Source organism: Cyprinus carpio, chromosome B24 (genome assembly GCF_018340385.1).
Source record: "Cyprinus carpio isolate SPL01 chromosome B24, ASM1834038v1, whole genome shotgun sequence".
Taxonomy (NCBI): Eukaryota; Metazoa; Chordata; class Actinopteri; order Cypriniformes; family Cyprinidae; genus Cyprinus; species Cyprinus carpio.
Window position 1 is genome coordinate 21,603,447 of NC_056620.1, and position 15,174 is coordinate 21,618,620.

The 15,174-nt window shown below is 35.3% G+C and overlaps 1 long non-coding RNA gene and 1 pseudogene across 1 annotated transcript; both read right to left on the bottom strand.

The window, feature by feature from the left end:
• Positions 1 to 5,218: 5,218 nt before the first annotated feature.
• LOC109075841 overlaps positions 5,219 to 15,174 on the bottom strand; it is a 16,875-nt pseudogene continuing 6,919 nt past the window's right edge.
• Positions 8,325 to 10,025, bottom strand: LOC109059630. Its single transcript, XR_006158497.1, has 2 exons — positions 9,985 to 10,025; positions 8,325 to 8,761 (listed from the first exon to the last, which is right to left on the bottom strand). It is a non-coding gene; the product is annotated as an uncharacterized LOC109059630 (long non-coding RNA).

The window sequence follows — 15,174 nt, forward strand, 5'->3', positions numbered from 1 at the left end:
GATAATTTGTTGTGTATAATTCATGATTGTGTCTACAGAGCCTTCAGACAGAAGCACTATCACAGCTCCAGCTTGACCTGTGACCTCTGAGATGACCTCTGACCTCTGCCAGTATGAGTGATTCACTACGGGAATCACAGTGAGCAGCTTCCTGTTGTTAGTGTTCGATATTCACAGAAGACAATGCAGTTTTTGAAACAGTACGTAAAACAGTAGCCATTATTCCACTTTAAAGGTGCCAATCTTTGTCACATGAGCTCATCACCCTTACCAAAAAGTAGTATACTTCAAGTTTATTTTATTAAGTATACTTAAGTTAAGTTCAGGTATATTTTTAAGTATACTTTATGTAGCAAGTATACATATATCAGTGTTCTAGTAGCATACTTGTAAGTGTACTGTTTCAATACTCCTTGGGACTAAATTGGCCCACTTTCTAGTATATATGAGTACACTTTTAAGTATACTTTAAGTATAACAGCAGCAAACTTTGAGTACACAACTAGTTTACTTCTATGTTTGTAGTTTGTGCTGCAATTATACTAAAAGTGAACTTATAGGTATACTGATAGTTTACTAATTAAATACTTTGTACACTTTGAAGTATAGTGTCAGTAAACTACTAGTTTAGTAGTTTTATACTGCAAGCATACTCATAAGTTTTCTTTAAGTGAACTTTACATCATACTTTAAGTATACTACTGTGTCTCTATTTAGGTTTTAATTTGTATATATTTTGTTATATGAATATCTGAACATACAAAACATCCAAAGAAAGAACAGGGTATCTGCTTGTAAACAAAAACATTTTATTAATTAAAAAAAAAAACACTTTAATGTGGGTAAGTTTAATAAAAAATAAATAACATTTTGAAAAAGCTGAAAAATGACTATGAATTGGATTCAGGATGATATTCAAAACGTAGATGGAGTCGATTAACACCCCAAAGCTTGACTGTAATTATTACCTCTTCATTGGCCTACATTTTATTCCATAAAGTTACAGTTTTGATGCTGTTTCATGTCAGATGATCGTGTTAGAATACATGTGTTAGTATCTGTTGTTTCTTTTTCTTCTTCACTTAGGTTTTTTTGGAAATTCTGCGCAGAAGATGTGTACTAGCGCCCTCTACCGCATAACAATGAAAACACTGATTCTAGGAGCACAAGTATAGCTCAAATATATTTAGACTCTTTGTAAGTATAAGTCATGTATACTTAAATGTAAATGTAAATGAGAAGTACATATAGCCCATTTCTAAGAAGTACATAAAAAGTAAACTAAAAACATACATTTCTATTTTTAGTTTAAAAGTATACTAATAGCACACTTAAATAAACTTCATTTTTCATAAGGGAAATGCATTTGAAATAAAATCATCTACATAAACCGGTCATTTTTAATATTCATAAAGTGCAAACCATTAGTCGAGAGCAACAACTAGATTAAAAGTCCATCAATGTCTCTATTTCTGGAAAGCTCTGGGCCAGACATGTATGTGACGCTTGAGAAATCCTGCTACACAAGCTTTCTCCTGCACACACACTGAAGCTCAGCAGGGTTGAGTCTGGTCTGTATCTGGATGCGAGACTTTCAGAGAAGACCAGGTTGCTGCTGGAAGAGATGTTAGTGAGGACAGCAGGTGGAGCTCATCCTGTGGTCTGAGTGGATCCTTACACCATGTCTACACCAGACGCAACAGTTGTTGTGCACCGTCCCACAGCAGCTAAATCTGTCTAAACTGGACACGACAAAGCGACCATTAAAAACATTTGAAATTTGTGTTAAAATGCCATAAATAGAACGCAGCAGCAGTTTTCTGTCAAGAATTTGTTGTGTTGCGCCGCGTCCGGTGTAGACAGCATCACTGATTATAATGAGATCTATTTTATTTATTTTATCTATTTATTTATTTATTTATTACAGGGACAATGCATATTAATAAACATTTCTGTCAATATGCCACAGTTAGCCAGAAGGCTATTTTTCAACTGCAGTCCCAAGACAGATGGTAATAATCACCCTAAAAGAGAGTAAAAGATGAGTTTCAGAGATGTAACACTAGCTTGTGACCAGATAGGTAAACAGTAAGTGATATGTGAAAAGATCATTGTGTCCGTATACATTTTTGCTGCAGGTGTTGACATTTGATGGCGAATGTGTCTAAAATTACTGAGGTTAAGTTTAATTTGATTACAGACCCTTTTTACGTGTGATTTAAATGACAACTTTGAATCAATTAAACCCCCAAATATTTGTATTCTGACACAATCTGCAGCCTTTCACCTTGCACAAAAACATCCGGCTCAACACTGAAGTTAATATTGGACTTGGTGAAAAACATTGCTACAGTTTTTGATGTATTTAACTGCAGGCAAGAATGTTTCAGCCAAGCTGTAATATTAACCGTGGAGTTAGTGATTTTCTCAGCTACCTGAGAGATATTACTACCATGAACATAGACTACAGTGTCATCAGCACACATCTGCACGGAAACATCTGGACAGACAGACGGAAGGTCATTTATATAAAGTGATGATTTCATAGGTGATTAATTTGTTAGTTGTGTTTTTGTGGTGTTGGGAATTGGTGAGGATTATTTAAATGACTGGACTCTGACATGTTGGAAAATCTCAGTGAGGTAAGACTCAATCCATTTAAGTGCATCTGAGGAAAAATTAAAACTGCATAATTTTATGATTGACTGAAAACTGATTGACTTGTGTCTATTGGAGGAGCGTATGTGTTCTCAGGTGTAAAACAGCTTGCTATGTTAGCCACAGAATCAATAAAATAGTGATTGAATGCCTCTGCTACAACCTGAATATTGTTTGTTAGTTGTTCATTTATTTTAATTTCTAAAGTGTTTTGTTCTTTGTGGCGATCACCTGTCATTTTTCTTAGCTGGTTCCATATTATTTTAGCATTTCCATTTGATTTTTCAATTAAAGTGAGGAAGAAATCTGCCTTTGCTTTTCTTAATGCTCTTACGACTTTTTTCTCAACATGGTAAAACGTCCTCTGTTATGAGTTGATTTATTTTTATTTGCTATTTTTAAGGCCTGGTCTCGTTCTTTCATGAGTTTTATAATGTCTGGGTTAATCCAGGGTACAGTGTTTTTGTGTTTTTTTGTGTTTTTGTGCTTGATTTTTTGTGTGAATTCTTTAATAGTTCTCTCAAGTGTTTTAGAAATATTTGGCTGTCTTTTTCATAATCAACTAAAGATAAAATGTCATCCCATTGAATTTGGTTATCTGCATCTACAAAGTTTTGATATTTACTTTTAGGAATTGTAATAATTTCTTTTTTATCTCTAGCACAAGGATGAAAATGTTTTTTAGTAAGTTTTCTAGTGATAAGAGTTAGATTGTGGTCTGATAAACCTGTTAACATATTAAATGATTTTGCAATTCTTTCTGGTCTATTGGTAAAAATTAGATCAGTTTGTGTCTTGGAAGAGTTTGTTATTCTTGTTGGTCCACGGACAACTTGTGTTAGATCAAACCTGTCTGTGATTTGTTTGAGTTTTTTCTAGAGGGTTTGTCCTCCTAGTTGATTTTAAAATCCCCCATAATGATAATTTAATCCCCCATAATTTTAATTAACGTGTTTTGCCGCGTCCGGTGTAGACATGGTGTTACACCCCAGTATACTGTTAATAAACTCTACTGTAAAAAAGTTCATGTGTGGTTAATATAAACCCCAGAGTCTTTCTAAGAAAGATAGGGGTGTAATTCTGGTGTAAAACGGTGGTCCCTACATCACATGACCCACCTTCCCCCCAACCCCCCTCCACACACAACCATTACAAGTAGTTAGTGTTTCACATCACTTTAATTCTTGTGTGAAACCACTTGACATTACTTTAAGGTCCTAAACAAGCACACACTCATATTCTGAATATTGCCATATATTATTGAATCAATCTGTGCCTTTCATATGATTGCTATGATTTGTTGGATCTGTCATTACAAAGCGTTAAAAAACTGTGTCAGTTATATTGTGAACACAAGAGCACATCTATCAGTGAGGTTTCAGTGACCATTAAACCAACTTAACCCTGTTCACTGCTGCAGTGTTTGCATAGAGAGTGTGTTTTACATGAGCGACACACGCTTCAGTGCTCTGCGTGTGTTTATAACTCTGACAAACATCAAACATGATCAACAACTGTTTCTCACTAGAACTGAACCTACAACCAACAGAAATGACTTTCATCACCATATTGATCTGGACGCTGACAGTATTATGTAGAGGTTTGTGTCTGGAAGGATTAATTGTGTTATTAACTTGTTATTTTTATGTTGAGAAGATATATGCTTGTAAAAGTGTTTGTGATTTCTTATCTTTCTCATTTGACAGAATCTATTGGGCAGGTGACAGTGACTCAAACTCCCTCAGTGCTGCTCGCTCAGACTGGACAATCAGTCACTGTAACCTGTACATTTAACAGAGATGCAAACTGCTGTAATAATGGAAACCATTATCTTAGCTGGTACTTACAGAAACCTGGAGAAGCTCCTAAACTCTTGATTTATGCATCAATCAATCTGCAATCAGGAACTCCATCTAGATTCAGTGGCAGTAGATCATCTGGGAGAGATTTCACTCTGACCATCAGTGGAGTCCAGACTGAAGATGCTGGACATTATTACTGTATGAGTGAGGTTGTGTTCAGAATTGGTATTGTGTTCATTATTTGATAAAGAGTGGTACAAAAACCTCGGTCAGTCAGAGTCACAGTGACTGAACTGATGCTGCAGCTGATCAAACACTATCACTCACTACTGACACACAGAGACCAAACACAGAACTACACATGAGCTCAGAACTGAGTTAGGACTCAAATCAGCTCTATTAGACTTATGAATTGATATCAAATCAAACAATTCAGTTCTTAGTTCCAGTGTTGCAGTTTTTTTTTTATTTTTGTTGATTTTACTACAATCATAAATGTATCCCATTCCCTGATAAACTGGCCTTATGAAAATACCACTCAAACTTCATAACTGTCTCATCACTGCATGAGCAGAAGTGAAACTGTTCCAGTTCAGAGAAGTTCAAAACATTTTATCGTGTATCTGCAGTTTTTTTTTGTTGTTCAATTGTTTTTTGTTGTTAATTTTTGTTTGTTTTTTATTTTTTTTTTTTTTTTTTTTTTGTTTATTTCCTGATCTAAAAGAAAGACCCAAAACAAAAATGACAAAAAAGGACAATTACAGTTATATTTTATTTATTGAGTAAATTTTAATAGAATGATAACACACACATATAGTCTTGTAGGAAGCACACAAAGCAGAGCAGATGCAGATGCGAGCGACTGAAGCTGGATGTGGAGAATGAAGGAGTCGCTCATGTGCTGTTAGTCTCCATGTGAGACATGAGTGAGAAGAGCAGCAGATCTACTCTGAACACTGCTGTCTCGTCACGTGTCCAGTGAGCGCAGGCTGGCCGCTCCGTGTGGCCTCACAGCTCACTGAGACGCTCTCCATCCACTCCTGCTCAGAGAGAGTCAGGCTGCTGCTCCAGCTGTACAGACCGTCCTTCTCCAGGAGCCCAGCGCTGCTCTCCTGAGACCTGCTGCTCCCGTCCACCTTCCAGCTCAGGCTCCAGTCTGACGGGAAGCCCTTGCTGGCCACACACACCAGTGTCGCTGTCTTCTTTGAGGAGATCTCTGCACTGGAGGGCGGCAGGACGCTCACTTTAGGACGAGTGACGCCTGACAAACACACAACAGTCAACTCAAGAAAAGAAGAAAGCATTTCTCTTCTTTCAGATTCATAAAAATATAAGAACAATTAATTCAGTGATAGATTTATTACTTATTTTAGCAACATTATACAGCAAGTCACCTGAGTGATTTTTTTTCAAAGCCTGTGATCAGCAGAGCAATGAAATTTTGTGAAATATATTGATTGGAAGAGACATTTACATTATTAATTTCAGTGTTAGTCACTTTGATTAAAAGCATCAAAGATCAGATGTGAACAAACATAACTGCAGGAGTTCATTACACTGTTTGATGACAGCATGAGAAAATTGGGTACAAAAGTTTGTTTTAAAAAATGTAAAATATAATTTTTGTCTAGCATGTCTACTATAAATTATTAATCTATCAAATATTCTATCATCCAGAATTTCCAGTTTGAAAATATCCGCAGGCTTTGCTTAAAAATTAACAAACTAATCTGAAAACTTTAATGTAATTACTATCTTAAATTTTCAAGTAAAATTAATGTGGTGCCAAAATGACAAATTAATGTACATTTGATTTCAGTGCACCTTTTAAACATTTAGAATTTAATTATCAATGAAGAATAAAGAGCTGAAGCTCTGAAAACTCAAGTCATTAAGAAATAAAATGAAATTATTTTAGTTCACTGGATGAAAAAAAAAGATGCCATGAGAATAAAACCATCTTTACAGTGTTGACTGTGAAATATTGTTTGTAGAATTTATTTTAGTTTAATGTATATATATAAGAATAAAAGTGCATCCCTTCTAGAGCAAGAAAGTGTTTCTCAGTCAGTTGTTGTATTAATAATATTAAATGATGATTGACTTACTGCCAACATCCAGTTTGGTGCCGCTGCCGAAAGTCCTCCACAGTGATACAAACTAATAGAGCAGCTGAACAAAAACCTCCTGAACGCTTCACTGACTGAACAAACACACATCAACTGAGTCTCCAACAAACACATCACTCACAGCAGACATCACCTGCATTTACTTCATCTGCTTTATGAAGTCTGTGTTATTACTAAAACATGAACCTGAATTTATGAAAAATTATCGTTTTATATAATGTGTGACGTGACTCACAATCAAACTCAGTTGATTCAGTGATTGACAGAGACACGTGTGATGATCCTCATGTCTGTTAAAAACCTGCAGGAACATCCATGGATTTTACATGAAATGAAAGTATTAATAGTCATGTTTCTATCCAACTACAGTCAAAAATATTCTTGATGTTTATGTGTGTTGAGTAAGTGTAGTATAATAAAGTTGCTCTTGTAGATTTATTCAGAAGTGAATGATCTGATATAATTTATAACAGCTCGGCTATTAGAAGATCTAATATTGAAAGATTAATTAGTGACAGTATTTTGTGTCTGTAATTGAGTGACTGTCTTCAGGTAAATGATGTGGAGTGTGTTTGCATATTGATCAGATGCTTCAGTGCTCTGAGAGTGTTTATAGTGCTGTGAGTTTAACACTTCATCACTGACACACACAACAATCTTCATCAACATGACCTTCATCATCATCTTCATCTGGACTCTCACAGTGTTTGCTCAAGGTTTGTGGAGCACAAGTTTGATATCAGTTCATTTCTTCAAGAATATTGTCAAAGTTTTGAGTTGATTCTCTTCTTGTTGTGTGTTTCAGAGTGTAGAGGACAGATCAGCGTCACTCAGAGTCCCTCAACGACAGCAGCTCAACCAGGAGAAACAGTGAAGATCAACTGTAGAACCAGCACAGATGTGTACAGATGGGGTGGGGGAGAGGAAGGTTTATCCTGGTACTTACAGAAACCTGGAGAAGCTCCTAAACTCCTGATTCTTTATGCAAAACAACTCTACACTGGAACTCCATCTAGATTCAGTGGCAGTGGATCTGGGACTGATTTCACTCTGACCATCAGTGGAGTCCAGACTGAAGATGCTGGACATTATTACTGTCAGAGTGTACACAGTGGTGGTATGTTTGTGGGTGATCATGTAGTGGTACAAAAACCTCTGTCAGTCAGAGTCACAGTGACTGAACTGAGGCTGCAGCTGATCAAACACTATCACTCACTACTGACACACAGAGACCAAACACAGAACTACACATGAGCTCAGAACTGAGTTAGGAGTCAAATCAGCTCTATTAGACTTGTGAATTGATATCAAATCAAACAGTTCAGTTCTTAGTTCCAGTGTTGCAGTTTTTGTTTTGTTTTTGTTGATTTTACTACAATCATAAATGTATCCCATTCTTTTTTGTAGTTTGTTATGAAATTAAAATTTACAATTTTATAATTGTCTTATGAATGTATGAGTAGAAGTTAATATGTTTCTGTTCAGATCGTTGAACCAATCAAACAGTGAAACTGTGAGTTTGAGCTGAAAATCAGATTTGCATTGACAGCTTTAGTGATTCTGATCGTCTCAGAATAGAGCAGCTCCGTCTCCAGAGACCATGTTCAAACCCAAGAGCTTCAGTTCACATTTACTGCTAAACACAGCTGTTCTCAACTATTACAATCCATCAACAGCAGCTGAAACTTTAGTGAAGGAAGGACACACTGATCAATGATGCAGTCGAACACAAATGTAAGGCGTTCAGAAGCTTTATTGAATGAACAGCAATGGCAGCACATTGAAAGACTGCTTGAGTATTGAGCTGTAAATCAGGAGACTGCTGTGAATGCTGCTGCTCTTCACTGGAGAAACATCAGCACTCGGAGCTCTTGAGGAACGAGGTCTCGTGATCAGCTCCGTCATGTGTTACTTTGCAGACGAAGCGCTTTGTGTCTTCCCAGCGTGCTTTGCTGAGGCTCAGGACGCTGCTGCGGCTGTAGCGTCCGTCCCGCTCGCTCTCTGCGCTGGTCTGAACCCCCTCGGTGACCTCTGACCCGTCCAGCGTCCAGCTCACCTGCGCCCCCTGTGGAGAGTAAGAGCTGAGCAGGCAGAGCAGTGCGGCTGAGTCTCCAGAGATCTGCAGAGAAGAGGGAGGCAGCAGAGACACGGAGGGCTTCACTGCGGGACCAGCTGAAACACACAAACACACACAACAGAAGCAGAAATTAAAAACTGATAATTGGACTTTCATTTTATAAGATACATTTGAAATAATCCTCAGAATTTTGAAAAAAAAAAATTTCAAGAAAACTTATGTTTATATTGTGATGTCGCTATATGACTTAGAAAAGAAATGAATGATCATTTCAATATTAATTGTATTTTTGAAATATTCATGCTATTCAGACTCACAATCATTAATATCAGCAAACTTGATATTTTAAATAGTTTAAATGATTAATTTTCAAAATGCTCTTCAAGTTCCTTGTTGTCTGATGACAAACCCTTTATTGTTGAATTTGCCAAGAATTACAGACAATATCATACCAAGAAATAATTAAATAGATTTTAAAGTACTGCTATCAAAAAAAATACTATGTAATTGCATGTAATTATTCATATAAAATAAAAAATAACATTTAAAAAGAATATAAATTATAAAATTTAAATAAGGGATGAAATAAGGGAAAAAATTTACTTATTAGATTCATTTCAGAAATAGTAAGTTACAGAACATGTACATTTTTAATCTCAATCTTATAAAAGACATTGTCCACATGAAAAATAATTAGTATATTGTGATTTTGTCATAAGATATAGAAAACAAATTTAAAAATTGCAATATTATTTGTATTTTTTAAAAAAAATATTCCATTTTGAAATTAACAATTAATTTTAATTTTCAGTACAATTTTAAATTTCTGTTATGATTATGTTGTTTTTTAAATGATTATCATCAATTAATTTTAATTTTCAGTACAATTTTCATGATCATTAACTACATTTCTCTTTGTCTGGTGACAATGTCTACACAATTACATTAGTGTTATCAGACTTTTTTCATGCATCTAAAAAACCTTAATTGTTAAATCTAACATTAATTGTAGTCAAAATTATATATATCAAGAAATAATTGACTATATATCATGTCATCTAAAGATACAATTTTTTTTCTGATAATGAGTTACAAGATACAACAATAGTTTTAGTATACAATTTAAAAACAATATGAAATATACAACATAAGTAATTTATGAATTAATTTATGTTTTGCAATTATTAAAGATAATTTAAAAATTGATTTTTTTTAATAAAGTTTTAATTTTAATTTTTTTTTTCTGAAATAATCTAAAAATGAATAAAAATGAATTAATCAAATATCATACATTTTTATGACAGAATTGAAGACTTACCGATCGTCAGTTTAGTTCCTCCACCAAAAGTGTACCACAGTGCTTCATTCTAGTGAAAGCGTCGTACAAAAACCTCTGTCACACTCAAATAAACACAAACTCCAGCAGAGAAGGAGAGAAGAGACTCACACACTGATATCAGACTCAACAGCAGCTCTTCTCAACATCACACGTGGATTATTGTGAAAAACAGCACAAAATGTTCTTCAATTCATAATACTTGTTATTGCATAAAGATTAAAATCATTTGTTTTATAATCAGTCTCAAAATACATTCCTCGAATTTAGATTAATTAAATTTACCTGCTTTATAATGAATCTTTAGCAAGATTTAGATTCATTGTTTGTGCCATTCATTGTGCCATTTCATTTTGTGCCTATTTTGTTTCCTTTGTGTTGTTATGTATTATCATGGATGACATCAAATCTGTAACACAGATATTAAATGCTCTCAGTATCCAAGCCTGCAACTGAAACCCATCATTAAAACAGTGTTTGGAGGGAGAAGAGCTCAGCCTAGAAATATATATTTAAATGGCATGCAGTAAAACATCTTGCTGCTGTTCTGAAAATGAAATAAAAATATATATTATATATATATATATATATATACTATATATATATATATATTATATATATATATATATATATCATAATATATTATATAGCATATATACTGCCAATAAGATCTAAAACTGTTTCTGCTGTTCTCAGGTAAATGATGTGGAGTGTTGTTTGCATATTGATCAGATGCTTCAGTGCTCTGAGAGTGTTTATAGTGCTGTGAGTTTAACACTTATCATCACTGACCCACACAACAATCTTCCATCAACATGGACCTTCATCATCTTCATCATCTGGACTCTGACAGCGTTTGCTCAAGGTGTGTGGAGCACAAGTTGATATGAATTCATTTCTTCAAGTACATTGTCAAAGTTTTGAGTTGATTTTCTTCTTGTTGTGTGTTTCAGAGTGTAGAGGACAGATCTGCGTCACCTCAGAGTCCCTCAATGACAGCAGCTCAACCAGGAGAAACAGTGAAGATCAGCTGTAAACAAGCACAGCATGTTCACACTGTTGCAGAAGGGTTTGCATTTATAACTACTTCAGTTACCTACTTTTTAAGCTGGTACTTACAGAAACCTGGAGAAGCTCCTAAACTCCTTGATTTATGCTGCAAGCAGCCGTCAGTCAGGAACTCCATCTAGATTCAGTGGCAAGAGTTCATCTGCGACTGATTTCACTCTGACAATCAGTGGAGTACAGACTGAAGATGCTGGACATTCTTTACTCAGAGGTCTGAGTGTTGGGACAGAGTGGTGTGATGTGTTCACACAGTGATAAAGAGTCGTACAAAACCTTCGGTCAGTTCAGAGTCAACAGTGACTGAACTGATGCAATTAAAAGTTAAAACCACTGAATTAAAGATGAAAAAAAAATAATAGGAATCAGACTAAGGAACACACATTAACTCTTGAAAGATACATTTATGCATTTAGCAGACGCTTTTATCCAAAGCAACTTACAGTGCACTCGGGCTATACATTTTTTGACCAGTACATGTGTTCCCTGGGATTCAAACCCACAACCTTTTGCGCTGCTAACACAACGCTCTACCATTGATCCACAGGAACACGACAGTAGGGCTACATTAGCAGCTTACATTTGATTTACAGTTACTCCTATTATAAAAATTAACATATGTGGATTAAAATTCTACATGCGTCACATTTAATGTCCAACAACAAATATTTTAGCAGAATGCATATTTTATTCAGAATTATTGTGCTATTATTCTATTTCGCTCAGTCTGTTTAGCGCGCAGCAGCGCTCGTTCACTCGTGTAAGCCTTGCCCACTCCTGGCACCAAAATGGATATATTTTCATGACTTTCTAACATTTACAGATGAAAAATATACATGTGACGTGTCAGTTATGCACAGAGGAAAACACAATGTCTCAAATGCATTAAACAGCACAAATATTCACAGTTTGTCATAGTGAATCAATCTGATCCATGATCGACATTAAGGACTGCTTAAGAATAAGCGTGCGCATCAAATTATCCTGACTCATTGAACCTGGATCGAATTGGTGAGTTTGCGTGAACTTAAATTGTCGTTTATGAAACCGTTTTAGTCCCGATCGATTTGTTAGGTTATTTCAAGTCAGGTTTTGGAATTTAATCTCCGCTTTTCTTATAGTCTTTTATAAAACATCCCCCAGTATGCATTGCTGCTGTCTGTTGTTGTGTCCCTTTTGTTCCATTTGAGTGTTTTCTTTTGTTTTTGGGAGGAGTTTGTGTGTCTCTGTCCAGGAAGAAGACTGATTGGTTCCTGCAGTCTAATTGGTGTCACGCCCCGTCTGGTCAGCTGACTCCTAGCTGCTTATAAAGACCTCCTTCATCACTTCCTGCTCCAGCCTCATGCCCTGCTTTTCAAAAAGAACTCTACTGTGTCGTACTCTTTCATGATACGCTTTACCTAGTGATGGAAAAATTAAGCTCTGCGAAGCACCGAGCCTTTGCCCTCAGCTGTTCAGTAAAAAGGTTCATTACCGAAGCTTTTCAAGATGGTGCACACTAGTGACATCTTGTGGTCAAAAGGTGGACAAAGCTGCCTTTGTGTCCCAGACCACCCCAGTATTCCAGCCATTTTTTGGCTGTTTCAGATAATAAATGAGTTTGTGCTATGAAAACCTGTATAAAGCAAAAAAAAATATGAAGTCTATATAAATAAGTCTTTGTGGCAGTCATTGTATTACACAATATGAATCACATGAGTCAGTGAATAAATTTTGTGGAAAAAATAGACAAGGCTAGGCATATAGAGGCGATGATCAAAATAACCGAAGATTATCATAGAATGGTCAGTTAAAGTGTCTGTGAATCAGGAATTAATACAAAATGACCACGCACAAAACTACACATACAAATATATATTTGTATTATGATTTATTCTTTTCAAAGAAGTGAGTGACACTTCAACCTGCACAAGTGGTTCGTGTTATTTGAATCAGAATACGAAGCAGTCACGTGGTTGTGTGTGAAAACGAAGCTTCGGACGTCACAGATCACGTGGTTTTTGGCAAAACGAATCAAGCTCCGGTACAGTGCTTCACTGTGAGATGTTTCTTTTTTTAAATTTTTATTACAAGCTTCGAAGCCTCAGTGCCGAACGTCACATCACTAGAAATACATGTGTCTAATTCATATACAAAAACCTTGAATAATCTAAATGTTTTAACGTTTTTAATATATCCATAATCATAATCAATCCTTAATAAACTGACAGATGATAAAACACCAGTCAATATAATTGTACAAAACAAAGATTAAAACCGTCTGATGTGCAGGTACAATGATAGACAGGATGAAATGAACAACCAATCTTCATTTTAAGGAGCGACGGGACCAATGGTAATAAGGTAAAAGGTTATAATTTTAGATTGAGAACCAGTCATCGCCAGTCGCTTTCACAAAGATTAATACATGTTTAATATTTATGTACTGTATTGTAGCTGCATTGTAGGCAGTGTTTTTTTCCACTGGCCAAGTAAACACGATTTATTAGAAGGAATCATTTTGTAATTTTGTCACCATTTTGCTTCTCTGATTGCATAAGATAACCTCCAGCTGTTCTTTTTTGCATTTGTTTCCTTTGTCTTCACTCCATTCATAAGGTTACATGGGTGAAAATGGTTTTAAATGAGTCCTGCATAAGTTTTCTGCAGTCAAATAGTCAAATTATGTATAGATTACCGAGCAATATTTTTATTTCTGGATTCCCACAGTCTAATAAAAGTAAGGCCATCTATATACTATAGGCTAATTCCCATTTTTTCTTTAATATTTTAATCTCTTCTTAAAATTTGTTATAAAGAAAATTGAAATAAACTTTACATAAATAAAACATTTCTAGGAATTTCCTCTGGTACTGTAATATATGAATAAATGGGACAATTATTCTTTCAAAATTTAATTAAAATTTTCCATTTACCATGAATTTCATTTATGCTCAAAATAATGCTGTATAAATTCATCATCATATATGATAGTAGACATATATATATATATATATATATATATATATATATATAGGCTAATTAAAATTATATATAATAGTTTTGTGACAAATGGATGAGAAAATTACAATGCCTTTCTCTGCAGCTCAGAATGATGACAGCAACATTAAATAGCATTAACATTTATTGCAAGCATAAAATGAATATTTAAATACACAAATAGCATTTTAAATAACTTTTATAGTTGTTATTACTTTTGTTAGCTAATTATTTGAATCATCAGAAAGTCTGTAGCAATGTTTTTGACTCATAACATGAGAAAAGATCCTAAACACTGTTATTTTTCATGTATATGTCATACTTTATGGACTTTTGTGTTTTCATTTCCATCCCTCGTATTCTTTGACCTAGTTTCTGTCTCCCCTTGATTGTGTCATGTTCAGGTGTTTCGTGTCCATTACCCTCATTAACGTTCCCCTTCTAAGTTGCATTCTGTTACCCGTATGTGGATTATTAAAGACTTTGTATCATCATCTGCCTTGTTTACGTGCTTCTCTCCCACACCACACCGTGACAGTATATCATCAGCTGTAACTCGTACACAGATTTACATCGAGATGATTTGCATTGCAGCACAAGCTTCAGCAGGTTTTATAGCTCTGTGAGTTTGAACTCTGAGAATCTGAACCAACAGCAATCATGAGCTTCTTCACCATCTTCATCTGGATCTTCCACTAGCTACTCTTTCACAGGTGAGGAAATAAACATACTCTATTCTAACTGATCATCTGTGCTAGAAATACTGTCCTCCAACAAATACTGAATTCTGAATGTTTATTAATTTCTCTTGATGTAGAATCAGCAGCTGAAGTGACAATCACTCAGACGCCTGCAGTGAAACCTGTTCAACCAGGAGACACAGTTACTATGTCCTGTAAAACCAGTCCTGAAGTTTACCAGGTTGGGGGGTTATCAGCCTCTATCCTGGGTAAATTTTGCCAGAAACCTGGGAGAAGCCTCCTAAACTCCTGATTTATAAAGCAAACGCCCCTCCAGTCAGGAACCCATCTAGATTCAGTGGCAGTGGATCTGGGGTGTAACTGATTTCCCCACTCTGACTATCAGTGGAGTCCCTAGGACTGAAGATGCTGGACATTATTACTGTCA